This window comes from Amblyomma maculatum, chromosome 6 (assembly GCF_055883805.1).
Source record: "Amblyomma maculatum isolate TAMU_Amacu chromosome 6, ASM5588380v1, whole genome shotgun sequence".
Taxonomy (NCBI): Eukaryota; Metazoa; Arthropoda; class Arachnida; order Ixodida; family Ixodidae; genus Amblyomma; species Amblyomma maculatum.
The window spans coordinates 46,090,788-46,103,287 of NC_139349.1; the positions used below are offsets into that span (position 1 = coordinate 46,090,788).

The 12,500-nt window shown below is 44.6% G+C and overlaps 1 protein-coding gene and 1 long non-coding RNA gene across 2 annotated transcripts in view; one reads left to right on the top strand and one right to left on the bottom strand.

Moving 5' to 3' along the window:
- Nucleotides 1–2,983, bottom strand: part of LOC146185646 (beta-mannosidase-like) — a 42,104-nt gene extending 39,121 nt beyond the window's left edge. Inside the window, exon 1 of the mRNA XM_084606548.1 lies at nucleotides 2,843–2,983. The gene's annotated coding sequence lies outside the window, so the exon portion shown is untranslated. The remainder of the gene's footprint in view (nucleotides 1–2,842) is intronic.
- The window catches only part of LOC146185647 (uncharacterized), an 18,774-nt gene continuing 6,482 nt past the window's right edge, over nucleotides 209–12,500 (top strand). Inside the window, exons 1-2 of the long non-coding RNA XR_014708010.1 lie at nucleotides 209–250; nucleotides 4,263–4,356. This is a non-coding gene — a long non-coding RNA (uncharacterized LOC146185647). The remainder of the gene's footprint in view (nucleotides 251–4,262; nucleotides 4,357–12,500) is intronic.

Consider the following 12,500-nt stretch of genomic DNA (forward strand, 5'->3'; position numbering starts at 1 on the left):
TCAATCAGTTGGTAATCGTTTCATTTTTCCTCTTTCCAGTGCCACCAAACTTGTGGTAGATAGCGTCCTGATAATGTGCTGATTTGAAGCTCCAAACGCAGTTAATATTTGCCGCTGCGCTGACAAAATGTCCCCTCCTAACCTTTGCACTGAAGTCAGTGTAGTCTGATGCTGGCATATATGACTAAAGAAATGACCTTCAGTTACACGCAGAAGACATTTAGTACTCCGGCACTGGCCGTCGGCTAGGGTATGAGCCCTTTATATTCCAAATATTAGTGACTAGTCTAAGTATATTGGGTTTTAAACCGGTCTTTCGCAATTGTTTTGAATTGGAGGCGAAATAATCAGGTCATTTCTGCCTGGCTTTTCTGTTATTATTGGGCGACTTTAGCTAATGCGATATATTGCGCCGCATATTTTATATGACCTTTTGTCAATCCTACCCTTTGGCACGTCAATTCTACCTTTATGTATTTGTGTGCGCAGTTCATGATTGAGCTGTCGGCCTAGAGCGAGGAGTGCGTTTGACGTCATTAAATGTTAAGGTGGTGGCTGAGCTGCTTAAACACACGTAAACACCGCACCACGTGGCTCAAAATAGCTGGCCTTTAACTATGAATTGGGCAGATCTATAGGAAAACATTGTTGAGAAATTGTATTTAACGAGCGAGGAAATGTTTTTTTTTTATTTCAATACGTTTATAACGGCCACATTTTGATGCAAAACTGCTAGAAATGTGTCAGTAAATGAGCTTACTTCAATACGCTCGCTTCTTTATGATCATGCCCGCATCGAATCGGCCGCTAAATTCAGTAGCTTAATAAATATAACTAAAGTACAGGAGCCTTAATAGCATCATTACATAGTTAGGAGTATTTACAAAATTGTTGGTTCTAGCAAAATATTGTATGCTTCGTTTCACGGAGGGAGAATATGTAATATATACATCAGAGGGGTTAAGACTCCCAGAGCGTTGTACGCTATTTCACCATAATTATCCCGAGGGGAGCTCGGGAGAACTCCTTACGCTCAAAATTTGGCACGAGCGGTCATCCTTTTGTAGCATCACCACTACGATTTCACAACATCGATAGGTACTATGCACTACGTTCTGCTCTTTTCTTTCAGCTTAAGCAAGCAGCCTGCATTTGCATGATAAGTAATGTACTTTTTAATTTTTTTTTTCAATGGCATGGGAAATAGTTATTGTTAAGTACGTCCTTCGTGGTAAATATTGCAGGGCATTTGTTTGTTCCTGGTCATATGAAATTTTAGAAATGAAAACCAGTAAAAAAGACGGAAGACGAGAGAAGACAAAGCCACAAAACGTATACCGAGCCTTCGGCCATCCTTCCAGTCCCCGTCTTGGCTGTGTGTCGTTACCTTCTCTCCTTCGTCTTTCTTCTTCTTTTTATTTATTACTATTACTTTTGATTGGCGCTCGTTTTCAGCAGTATGTGCCAACCAGCCTAGATTTCGACTCTCATGGAAAGTCGTATAGCACTCGAAAAAAGGTTTGTTTTGTTTTAAAGGCACCCATAAAGACGTAAGCTCGCATGCCTCGCTATCCGCTGAAGCTAGAAGAGCCCACATTATTACAAGATGCGTTGCCAGGCCACGAAAGCGCTGTGATAAAAAGACGAAAAAAAGCCTTAAAGTATTGTGGGAATCTCACTAATGCTGATATGTAAAGAGAAGGACTGCATCTACAACATAGTTTCAAACCAGCGGCGAAAAAACGCAAAGTATCATATTTCATACCTCTAAACAGTTTTAAAACGTGGACAGGCACGCCACTGCATGACGATTAAGGCTTTAATGGCACGTCGTTCAGTGTGCTCAGCCTTTTTATGGCTCCTCACACGCGATTCTCTATTCTTGAAGATATGTCACGTATGTGGGAAGTTTGTTCGAGGAAGGCCTTTTAATACGGAAAATTTAGTTTCTGTAGGAGATTTGTTAGACTCCCTTGAACATCACATACTTTGACACACGCTACATATCTAGGATACAATATGCGTACAATATAGGGAAGATACAAGGCTCGTCCTTTGGTCAGAAAAAAAAAAATCATTTGGTTCCTCAGTTTTTGAGGCGACGTAGGGGCTGAAGGTTCTCATAAGGCCTATCAAAAGCGCCGCCTCCGTCTAAATAATCTGACAGCAGCAGTCCGTGAGCGACATAATATAAAATAGCTCTTCCTAACGGTATCCCCATCATTACCTACACAGGGATGCATAACTTTTACAATGCTTAGCAAATATCACGACTTATTCTTATCACTTCGAGTCCACACGAGAACAGCAACCCTTTGATGCATTTGAGTAAATATGAGTGGGATGCAACTATACAGATTTATTCGTATTCGCTGAGGCATTCAGGGAAAACCGGGACTCGTATTCCTTTCTTGCTTACGCAATAATTATTCGCGAACTATAAATGTTTATATATAGTGGCGTAAGTAAAAGGTACTGTCAGTATCGCTCTAGCATGGATGTTAGTAAACAGCTTCTTGTGGTTAGGTCAGTCCGATGTGTCGGTTTGCCATTAAACTCAATCGTCGTAACACAGACATATGCTCTGTTAAATTCTGCTCAAATCACGAGACCAATATTCTATTGGTGAAATATTTTTCATTGGTTGTAATAAAAAAAAAATCGAAGCTGAGCTTTTTGTACAGTGACCCATTCACTCCTTTAAGTTTCCCCGCAGTTTTTATATTTATGTTCTTCCCATGAACGTCTCGTCGAAAGAAATCGATTTCTTCTTTCTTCACCCAAACAAACCATTTTGTCCACGTGAAGAGCGCGCGAAAGCCAAAGTCAACAGACCACCCACCTTACTCGCTGGTTTCTCCAGGCTAGGGCATTTGTCGATTCAAGCCGGCAGCGGGGCTTGGCGAGCGGTCGGTTCGGTCGGAGCTGCAATGGACATCTGCGTTGCGGTAAGACTCGACTCACAATCAGTTTGCGACAGCGTGTTTATCGGCCACAAAGGAAAGCAAGCTCGCCTCGCACTGATAGCAACCCGCTGAGGCACGTGATTCTCTCATTTCTGCTATCCTCCTCATTCACTCAGCGCTCCTTGGCGAACGACAACTCAATATCTTCTCACCGTACGTCGTTCCAGCGTTACGTATCTAACAAGAATAGAGCCGCGTCAGCGCCCGCTAGGAGACAATAAAAAAATTTAATAGATACAGAAACCAGCCTATAGCGCTGCTCTTTGCTTTACTTTTCGACGATCCTGCTATTATACCGGCTGAGAATGAAGGAGCACGTATCAGAACACTTTCATAATTAAAATAAATGTTCCCGGGAACAGCCAATTAATTGAATGAAGCAGATCGACGTAATTTTGCGCTGATTACAAACCATGTCTTTTCAGAGTTCAGTAATGCTTCCACGCTATCGAGCTAGAATACTTCACAGCTGAATATAAAGTTAGCGAAGGTTAGCGGGCAGAAAGCAGATTTATGCCATACGATATAGGCCCGCGAGGCTGTGGAAAGAGAGAGAGCGGCGTCCTTAGTCAACGAAATCCGGAACAAAGGATCCGGCCAACCTTCCCATAATTTCCCATCCCTTCTTCATTTCAATAAAACGCTTTCTTCACCATCGACGCTCCTGTTAGTTATGGTTTTAAAATTTCAAGGCTAGAGATAGGAACAAGAAGCTAGTAGCTCCATCATTGTTTACGTAGAGCAGACATATCGATCGGAAGATGATTTTGTGACTACAAAAGGTTACGGCGGTTGAAGGAAGCATTATAATATGAAAATTTATTTTCGAGGTAATGAAGCGAACTTCACCATTCACACTACAGTTTTGCATTTAAGGGCCACAGAAAGAGGTTATAGGTAACAGATTTCTATAGAAAGAACCAAGACGTAGATTGATGTCAAACATCTACATCTAGCGACTTTTACTGCTATAATGCTTGATTCTGATCATTAGGAAAATATGGTTTCTTCATCTTGAGTTTACCGTGGCGGAAAGCAAAACAGTAGGCAAACCTCTAGGTTTCCGAGCATGCGCGCAGGAATGCGTCAGGCGATCCTACTCGGCGTTTTTGCGCAAGAAAAAATGGGTTGGAAAGACGTGCGTCCGATCACAAAAGGCTTGACGCTCATGCTTATAACTGCTTGCGTATTTTTCTAATATCTGATTTAAATGGAGGAAGCATTCAGTCAGTCTTTTTTTATGTCAGTCTTTTTTTATGAAAAATAACAATCTATGGCTGTTTGATTCCATTTCAGGCGAGATGAAAATCTGGGCACAAATGAATGTCGCTGATTAGAGCACAGACAGAGCACTGACAAGAGATCGAGTCCTTATCTGACCAGCATTGAGGTATGGTTGTTTCCGTTCGACTACTCAAAGTTCGAAAAGGGAAAAGGCACCTTACTAAGATTATGGTACGGGAGAGGCCGGCAACTCGATGACTTAGTTGGGAGAGAGCGGCCGCGCAATGGATAGAAAGCCAGAAAGTTCGTGCGCATCGCCTCCGCTTCAGGCGCTTCCGGCTTCGTCAAAATATCAATGGCTACGAGAAAGCAGCGCGATAAGAGCTACGTCGTGCCCAAATGCCACACTTGAATCTGCACTGCAACGAACGCGCGCCAAGAAATGGACAGGAACGACTGTGTAACGTCCAATTTCACACTTGCAGGTGAAAGTGTGACAGACACAGCCCCTTTCCTTTTCTGTAAACCAGTTATGATTATATATAGCACTACAACGAACCCGTGCCAAAGAAAGAACATTTCTACTGCGCGACATGAACCCCCGCCTTGCAAGCAAAAGCTCTGCAAGAGGCGCGAGATGTACCGTGTGTAGCAGCAACGCTCAGGCTTTCGCATTTCTCCTGTGCAGATCCTGTAGTGCTCTCGGAATTCTCATTTGTCCGGTACAGCCTCTACGGCAGCGAAAGACGCGACACTGGTGTGCGCATGCGCATTAGTTCGCGTGTGAAGCTTTTTTTGCATTAACTAAGCTACGAAGTATAGCGCTGGCTCGAAGCTCTATCGATCTGAAAAACCAAAAGTTCCACGGGGCAATAACCTCATAAAATCTTATGTAATCGCATAGACTCTCATACGGTGCACATCATTATCATAAAATATCGTACATAATTTATGATAATGTACAAGAAACTATGATACCTTATGCAATTATATGCAACTTGTATGTGATTTGTTATGTGAATTGAGGGAGATTGTGTGAGAAAATGTGAGGTTATTGTCTCATACAATTTTTTCAATAGGGATGGTTTCGTATAATGCTAAATAAGAAAGCTGAGGCATTCTGTCTGCTGCTTCGACACGCTTGCAAACATCCCTTGTTTTATTGCTGCCGTTGCATGAGCTGAAGGGTTTCTAATATTTGCACTTGCATTCCTCAGAATTCTGATGTCAGCGAAAAGCACAACCATGTTCAGAGCCTTCAGGTGACACGTTCCTGCTGAGCGAGTTCGGTGAAGCTCTGGGACATGTTGATGTTGTTGTTGTGGCTGTAGGAAGAAGTAAAATAAAATGCACGGGCCTGCTACTGGCTCTGTAGCTGAGCTACCTCCGCTGCTTCGTGCAGACAGAAGAGAAAATAGAGAATAACGAAAAGGAAGAGGGGGAGAAAGACGCGCACCGCAACAACAGCCGTCGTCCACCACGGAAGCGGTCAAGGGTGCAATGACGGCCGACAACAGATAAAAATTCGGTGGCAGGCTAGCCCCTGCCGCAAGCGGCGGTGACCTACCTGTCCCAGCCCATAATAATTTGTTAAAGAACTGAAACAAAGACACAAATCATAAAGTGCTTCTTGTGTAATAAGTGTACGCTTATTACTGCGAAAAGGTCCAGCTCGGGACAGACAGGAAAAAGAAAATTGATTACCACACAAGAATTCAGGGCGCACAGGTCCCTAGGTAGCCGCAAGATTCCCCTGTAGCTTAAGTGTTTTTGTCCCTAAGGCTCACGTACGACTAAGCCGCTGAAAATCAGTAAAGAAAACAACAATAAAAAACTGATGAAAAGGAAAAAAATTCTAAACAAGTCAATACATTTCCTCTCGAAAGTGTCCGGTGGCACGGAAGACAAATTTTTCCTTCCGGAGACCCTGACCAGCACAAGCTCGCAATGCAGTAGCTGGAGAGTTGCCAATTTTAGAGCTTTGCCGAAACAAGAATGGGAGGAGGAGAAGAACAAAAACGAAAAGAAAGTAACAGTTTTATGAAGTACACACTTGCAGTAACTTTACTTTTTTTTTGAGTATGCGGCAAGCGGAAGCCGATGGTTCGGAGGTCGAATCGAATTCCACCGCCGCTCCCAAACTTTAGCCTGTTCTGTTATTTTCTAAACAAGCAGACTTCCTGTTGGAACAGCTTTATGTCTTCCGACGCTCCTGCATGCGACTGGTGCCCTGGCCGGCTAATGGTAAATACCAACCTCGCATATTTATTAAACGGACATCGTGCCTTGATGTCATAATGATCAAACGGGTTATAGGCAACCATAACGTCATTTCTAAGGCATGATCTGGGAAACAAGCAAATAGTCCCGGTGACAAGAAATGGCTAGATCAGCCACATTACTTCTCTTCGCCGCGCTAGCTCAGTGGTTAGGGTGCTCGATCACTCGACCGAAGGACGTGGGATCAAATCCCAGCCACGGCTACCGCTTTTAGAGGAAGGCGAAAACCGAGGCACGGCTCTACCGAGCGATATCAATGCACTTTAAACAACCTCATTTGGCCGAGATTTCCAGAGCCCTTCACTACAGCGCCCCACATAGCCTACGTCATTTTAGACTTTAAGCCCTATAATTCAAACAGCCGTACATTACGGCGTTTTCTGACTCCATCAAACACTGTCCGCTTATCCTTAGTTTTCAATTAAATTAAATGTATTTTTTTCTGCACGAAATTTCAGTTGTGCACGACGGATACTTCATGAGAGCTCCGGGTTAATGCCGATCACTCGTGTCTTCTTAATGAGCATCAAATTGTAAGCTCGCAAGTTCTTTGCTTTTTTTTTTTTGTATTTCAACCAGGTAACACTAAGGGCCTCGCGCTGCACAAAATCCTGCGTCGAGGTTGTGATTGAAAATTCGTAAGCATGCCTCTAGCGGGTGGGATGTAGCAGGATGCATTGCCAGGCTCTGATTGGTCAGTGCAGATTGTGGCACGTCATGAGAACACATAGCATAGCCGAACTGCGGGAGCTTCCAACTCGGGCTTCTACTTTCAGATGAGAGGGTGAGATTTAAAATCCAATCCGATACCCATGCGTATTACGTCAGACACGCTATTCCATTGCTACGCAAGCACGTTCGTACGGGATGGTTAAAGCGGGGCTTTATGCCTCTGTTTGGTGGTCGTTCACATAATGAGGTCGCTTGCAATTGTATGCTTGGCTCTTGGATGGTGCAGGTAAGGAGTGTTGGCAGAAAATGTCCGCACGAAATGGCACTTAAAGAAGAAAATCTGGCCTCACCGGGAGTCGAACCACCATCCCTCCGACACCCAGCCGAGCATGCAAACGACTACTCCGCGCCGGGCTCATCAGAAACGGATCGTAAATCTCCTTGTCTAGCGTGAAGATGATAGTAGCGATGAGAACAATGATGGTAGTGATGACAGTGACTCTGCAGTTAGTGATAAAGATAATGATGGTAGCAGCGGCGACATTGAAAGTACATTCAATAGCAAATGATCATACTAGCGATAGGAATGATGATGGCGATAGTAGGGATGACAGTGACGATGCAGTTAATGAAAATCCCTCTCAACTGGTCAAACTAGCGACAGGGATGATGATGGCGACAGTAGGGAGAAAGTGACGATGCTGTTGGTGAAAACAGTCTCTTAAAGTGGCTTTCGTCATTCTTAAGCAGGCTTAAGGGAAGTGTGTAATATTTAGACGTGAAAGATACTTAAACGAGGAGCTTACGTGTCCCCACTCTTTCCTGCTACCAGCCACAATGTATCGAATCTGGTGGGATATTTAGCAACCATGAATTATACAGAGGCGCAATTTGACTGTTGCAGACCTTGGCCACCATAGATCCTCTACATTTCTGTCTCTTGCGCACTCCGTTATCTGCCTCTCTACGTCTAAGGTGATTAATTTAAATATATTTTGTGCCATTCACCTCTCTGCCTTTAAGTTTGTTCTCCCCCTCCTTATTTTACGGTCATTAGCAGCCACAGCGATCCCTTTGCTATAGTCCCTCAACCAAGACTCAATGCTTATTCTTGTAGTGCCATGCATCGATGAACGCAATGACGTCACTGACATTAAACACAGGGAGAACGCGTCCCTCTAGAAGTCTGAAATTAAGATGTTTGAGTGTTTATGAAGGAAACAGCTAGGAGGAGAAAAGTTTCCTTTTTCGATGCTGCTTCCTTGTTTCTTACAGTCTTTTGTGTAAAACTGTAATAGTGTCGATCTGAAAGCAAAAAAAAAAATAATAATAATAAAACGCGACTTGCACCTGCCGAAGAGGCAAACATAGACAAATGGGACTTTTGTTTCGCCGTGGGCCCATCAAGCTTCGTCAGCGCATTTATGCGAAAGCGGCTGTGTCAAAACCAGTTGTTCGCGATGCCCACGTGTGCACTAAAGAGTTTTCGTGTAGCGATCCTGCTGCGAAGTAAATGCTGACTTGAGATTAATGCATTTCAAACAACTTCGCTCTAAGAGAGCGAGTTTTAATTTGCAAGACGGATGGAAAGAGTGAAATAAGAACAAAGTATCGGTCATAGACTCTTGCACAGGATTGACACCGGAGGAAAGAAAAGCTAAAAGAAGCAAACCAGGGATGCCAATGAGTCGTGAGCACCTGCGCAAGTCGCTCGAGCTATTCGATGTTTTCCAATCCCCGTTTTGCCGGTTTGATTCCATCGCTTTTTTCAGGCGTTTGAAATTGTTCCACTTATAGCAGGAAACAAGAAAGCACCCATCAAACGTTCGGCGTTGGTGTTTTGATATTCGGCTCCCTGATATAAAAACAAGAAAGAGACTGTCGACGAAGCGCGCTACAGAAACTTTAGTTACGTGTACAAGCCTTTCAGCCGGCCCCGTTACAGCAATATTCTGAATTGCCAAGAGCACGCTTCAGGTAGCAGTTCACACATGCGGGCTTCTGCTAGGTGCATGCTTTCAACTCGGTTTCGCCGTCGCACGGCGTACAGGCCTTCATGCTTTCCTGCAATACTTCCTATGCTTGTGCGAGGGTGGATCGATGACCAAATGCGTAGCTGAAAGAGGAAACTTGTTTTTAGTGTTGTGCTTGTGAATGCGGTGGAAATACCAGCGGGTCTTAAAAAGTGGGCGCTTTTTTTAGCAGGTAGCTCAGAGTGCTTCAAAAAGGCTGAACCTAGGCCCATTTAGCAGAATGGCAGGGGTCTTTCTTAAAGTGGCTGTCAAACGCAAGGTTCGTCAACACAGCCGCTCTTTGAGAGGCCTGCACCTCCTTGAGGAATGAATTGGCATTTTAAACTCGTAAGGTTAAAAAGATATCCCATCAAATATTCCTTAGTGTGCTTACCCGCTTCAGGATCACTGGTCGGATTAAATAATTTCTCAACCCTTGATTTAATGAACTTACGATTCTTGATTGCTTTGCGTTTCTCCGGGCCGCAAGAGAAATCAAATACATAAAACACGAAAATGCAGCAATGAGTTTTCGTATCTTCTGGCGTTATTTGCGCACTGTATGTTGAAACAAGTTTTTTAGAACTTCTTGAATTAGCGATCGCAGTTGCATTCACCATTCGTTTTTTCAAATATAAGCAAGAAATGAGCGCTCATGTGAGCGGTAATGTAGTAAGAGCTCGTGTGAGAGTCGGATTTTCAAAAACGCCTGCGTGTTTGTTTGGGAATTAAGGTTTCATATGTTTACGGTTGAATTAAATTTCACTCTATGAGCCACGTGCCTTCATTTTGAGCAATCCTTTTCAAAGCTTATACTATTTGAGCACCGCTATAGATGCGCAATACAAACTGCCCTCTAATTGTGCTCTTATAAAGGTTTCTTAAATATAGAACAACTGACTGATAATACCTAAGCTCTAATTTTCCGAGCTTCACGCAGTTTATCATCACACGTAATTAGCACTCCCCGCTAATATGATGCCGAATATGGCTCCAATATGACGCCAACGAATATGGCGTCAATATATTTCAGCAGCTATTCTAAACATGTCGATATGAGCCTTTGTTAAACATTTAGATATTTGGCCGCATGCGATGTCATGCTGCAGCTAAAAGAACAGGTCATACACAATTCAACAGTAGACACCAGGGTGATCGTTGGTCTAGACGTGTCAAAAGCTTTTGACAACGTGAAGCACTCGGCTATTCTGCAGAATCTCAGTGCATTAGATGTTGGAGTTCGCACGTACAACTACATACGCGACTTCCTCAGCGATAGAACGGCAACTATCAGTATGGGGGGACACACAGTAGAAGGTATTCGACTGGGAAACAAAGCCACACCACAGGGATCGGTGTTGCCCCCGACGCTGTTTAATATCGCCATGATTGGTCTCCCCGCAAAACTAGAGGAAATCCAAGGGCTACACCATACATTATATGCATTTGACCTGACTCTGTGGATCTGCAGGGGCAGTGACGGTGAAATTGAACAGACACTCCAGCGGGCAATCGAAGTTATAGAAAGATACTTAGAACCGATCGGGATCAGATGTTCGGCCGAGAAATCGGAAGCGCTCATTCTCACGTCAATGCGATCGCCCCATCGTCGGCGTATAAAGCAGGATAACCCGGAAATAACACTCAGGGTCAACGGTAAAGTTATACCAACGGTGGCAACCATTAGAGTTTTGGGATTACGAATTCAGGCCAACGGCAGGAACTCGGAAACGATAAAGAGGCTAGACGCTAGCACCAGTCAAACCTGTAGACTCCTGAAGCGGATCGCAAACAAATACGCGGGCATGAAAGAAGCTAACCCCCTTAGGCTAGTCCAGTCTTTTATAATCAGTAGGATAGTCTACGTGGCGCCGTATTTACGGCTTCACAAGGCAGAAAAGGAGAAACTTGACGTTCTCATTCGTAAAGGGATAAAAACGGCACTAGGTTTACCACCCAATACATCGACAAACAAGATTATGAGACTAGGGGTCTCCAATACCCTCGAAGAGCTCATTGAAGCTGCAAGGACTTCACAATACCAGAGACTGTTGCGCAGTCGTACTGGTCGGAGCATTTTGGAAAAACTGGGGTATGAGCCGCAAGCATGCTCCAGACGTACAGAAAACGTACCTAGACAGGTTAGGGACAAATTAAAAATACCTCCGCTCCCCAAAAACATGCACCCCGTTTACCATGAGAGCCGGAGGAGTGATAGAACAACAGCGCTGCAAGCCCGTTTTGAGGGAAGACAGGACGTCTTATATACAGAAGCCGCACAATGCGCGAACGGTAGGGGACGTGTTTCAGTAGCAACTAGAGAAGACGGGGGCTCGGTAGTTTGCTGCAGCACCCGAAATTCGACCACAACGAAGGCGGAAGAGGTGGCCATCGCGCTAGCTCTAACACAACAACAGGTCAAAATTATAGTTGCAGACTCGAAATCAGTGATTAGAAACTTTGACGCGGGCCACATTTCGGCCATAGCAGCAAGAGTGTTGGCCAGTGGTCCACCACCGGCAGAGCAGGTCGCGCTCATTTGGACACCGGCGCACCAAGGGTTGAGGGAGAACGAGAAAGCGCACGTACTGGCCCGAGGATTAGCTACATTCCGGGATTCGAGTGACGACTTATGAGCAACCCCGTACCCCTTGCGCGATGAGGAGCCCCTGCAGTTTGACGATGACCTTAACACCTACCAAGATATCCTAAATCGTTACAAATTAGGCAGATCAGTACTACCAAAAGCGTGTAAGCAACTCACCAAAAGTGAGGAGGTTATGTGGCGTAAGCTACAGACTGGAGTATTCCCGAACCCCCAGCTTTACAGCAAGTGGCACTCGGAAATTTTTAGCCCCAGGTGCAAACGTTGCGATGGCATAGCGGACATGATCCATATGATATAGACGTGTCCTAGATTTGGAGAACCTGACAGAACCGATGAGTCCTGGGAGGCACTACTTCTCAAGCAGGACGAAAAAAGGGCAACGAGAAGTCATCCGTCTTGCACTGGCCGCTGCTCAGATCCAAGGGATCCAGGTCGACAGCTGAGGGGGAGGACATGGTTGGGACAGAGCTTCGCCTCGGATCCTCGCCAACCTTTGACGGGTGCAATAAATGTTATTTCTCTCTCTCTCGCCAGAGCGGTTGCTTCTAAACTAATGTAGTTGGGTTACTTTGGCTTTTGTGGAAGTCCTACTCACTCAAAAAGGCCGGGCCAAAAATCTTTAAATGATTTTTAACACTGGTAATGCATGCGGAGCCACACAGGGTAGCTCACAATCAAACACCTTGGGTTCTGAACTTTTGACAAGACAGTGAGCAATTTTGGAGGCAGGCTAAAAAG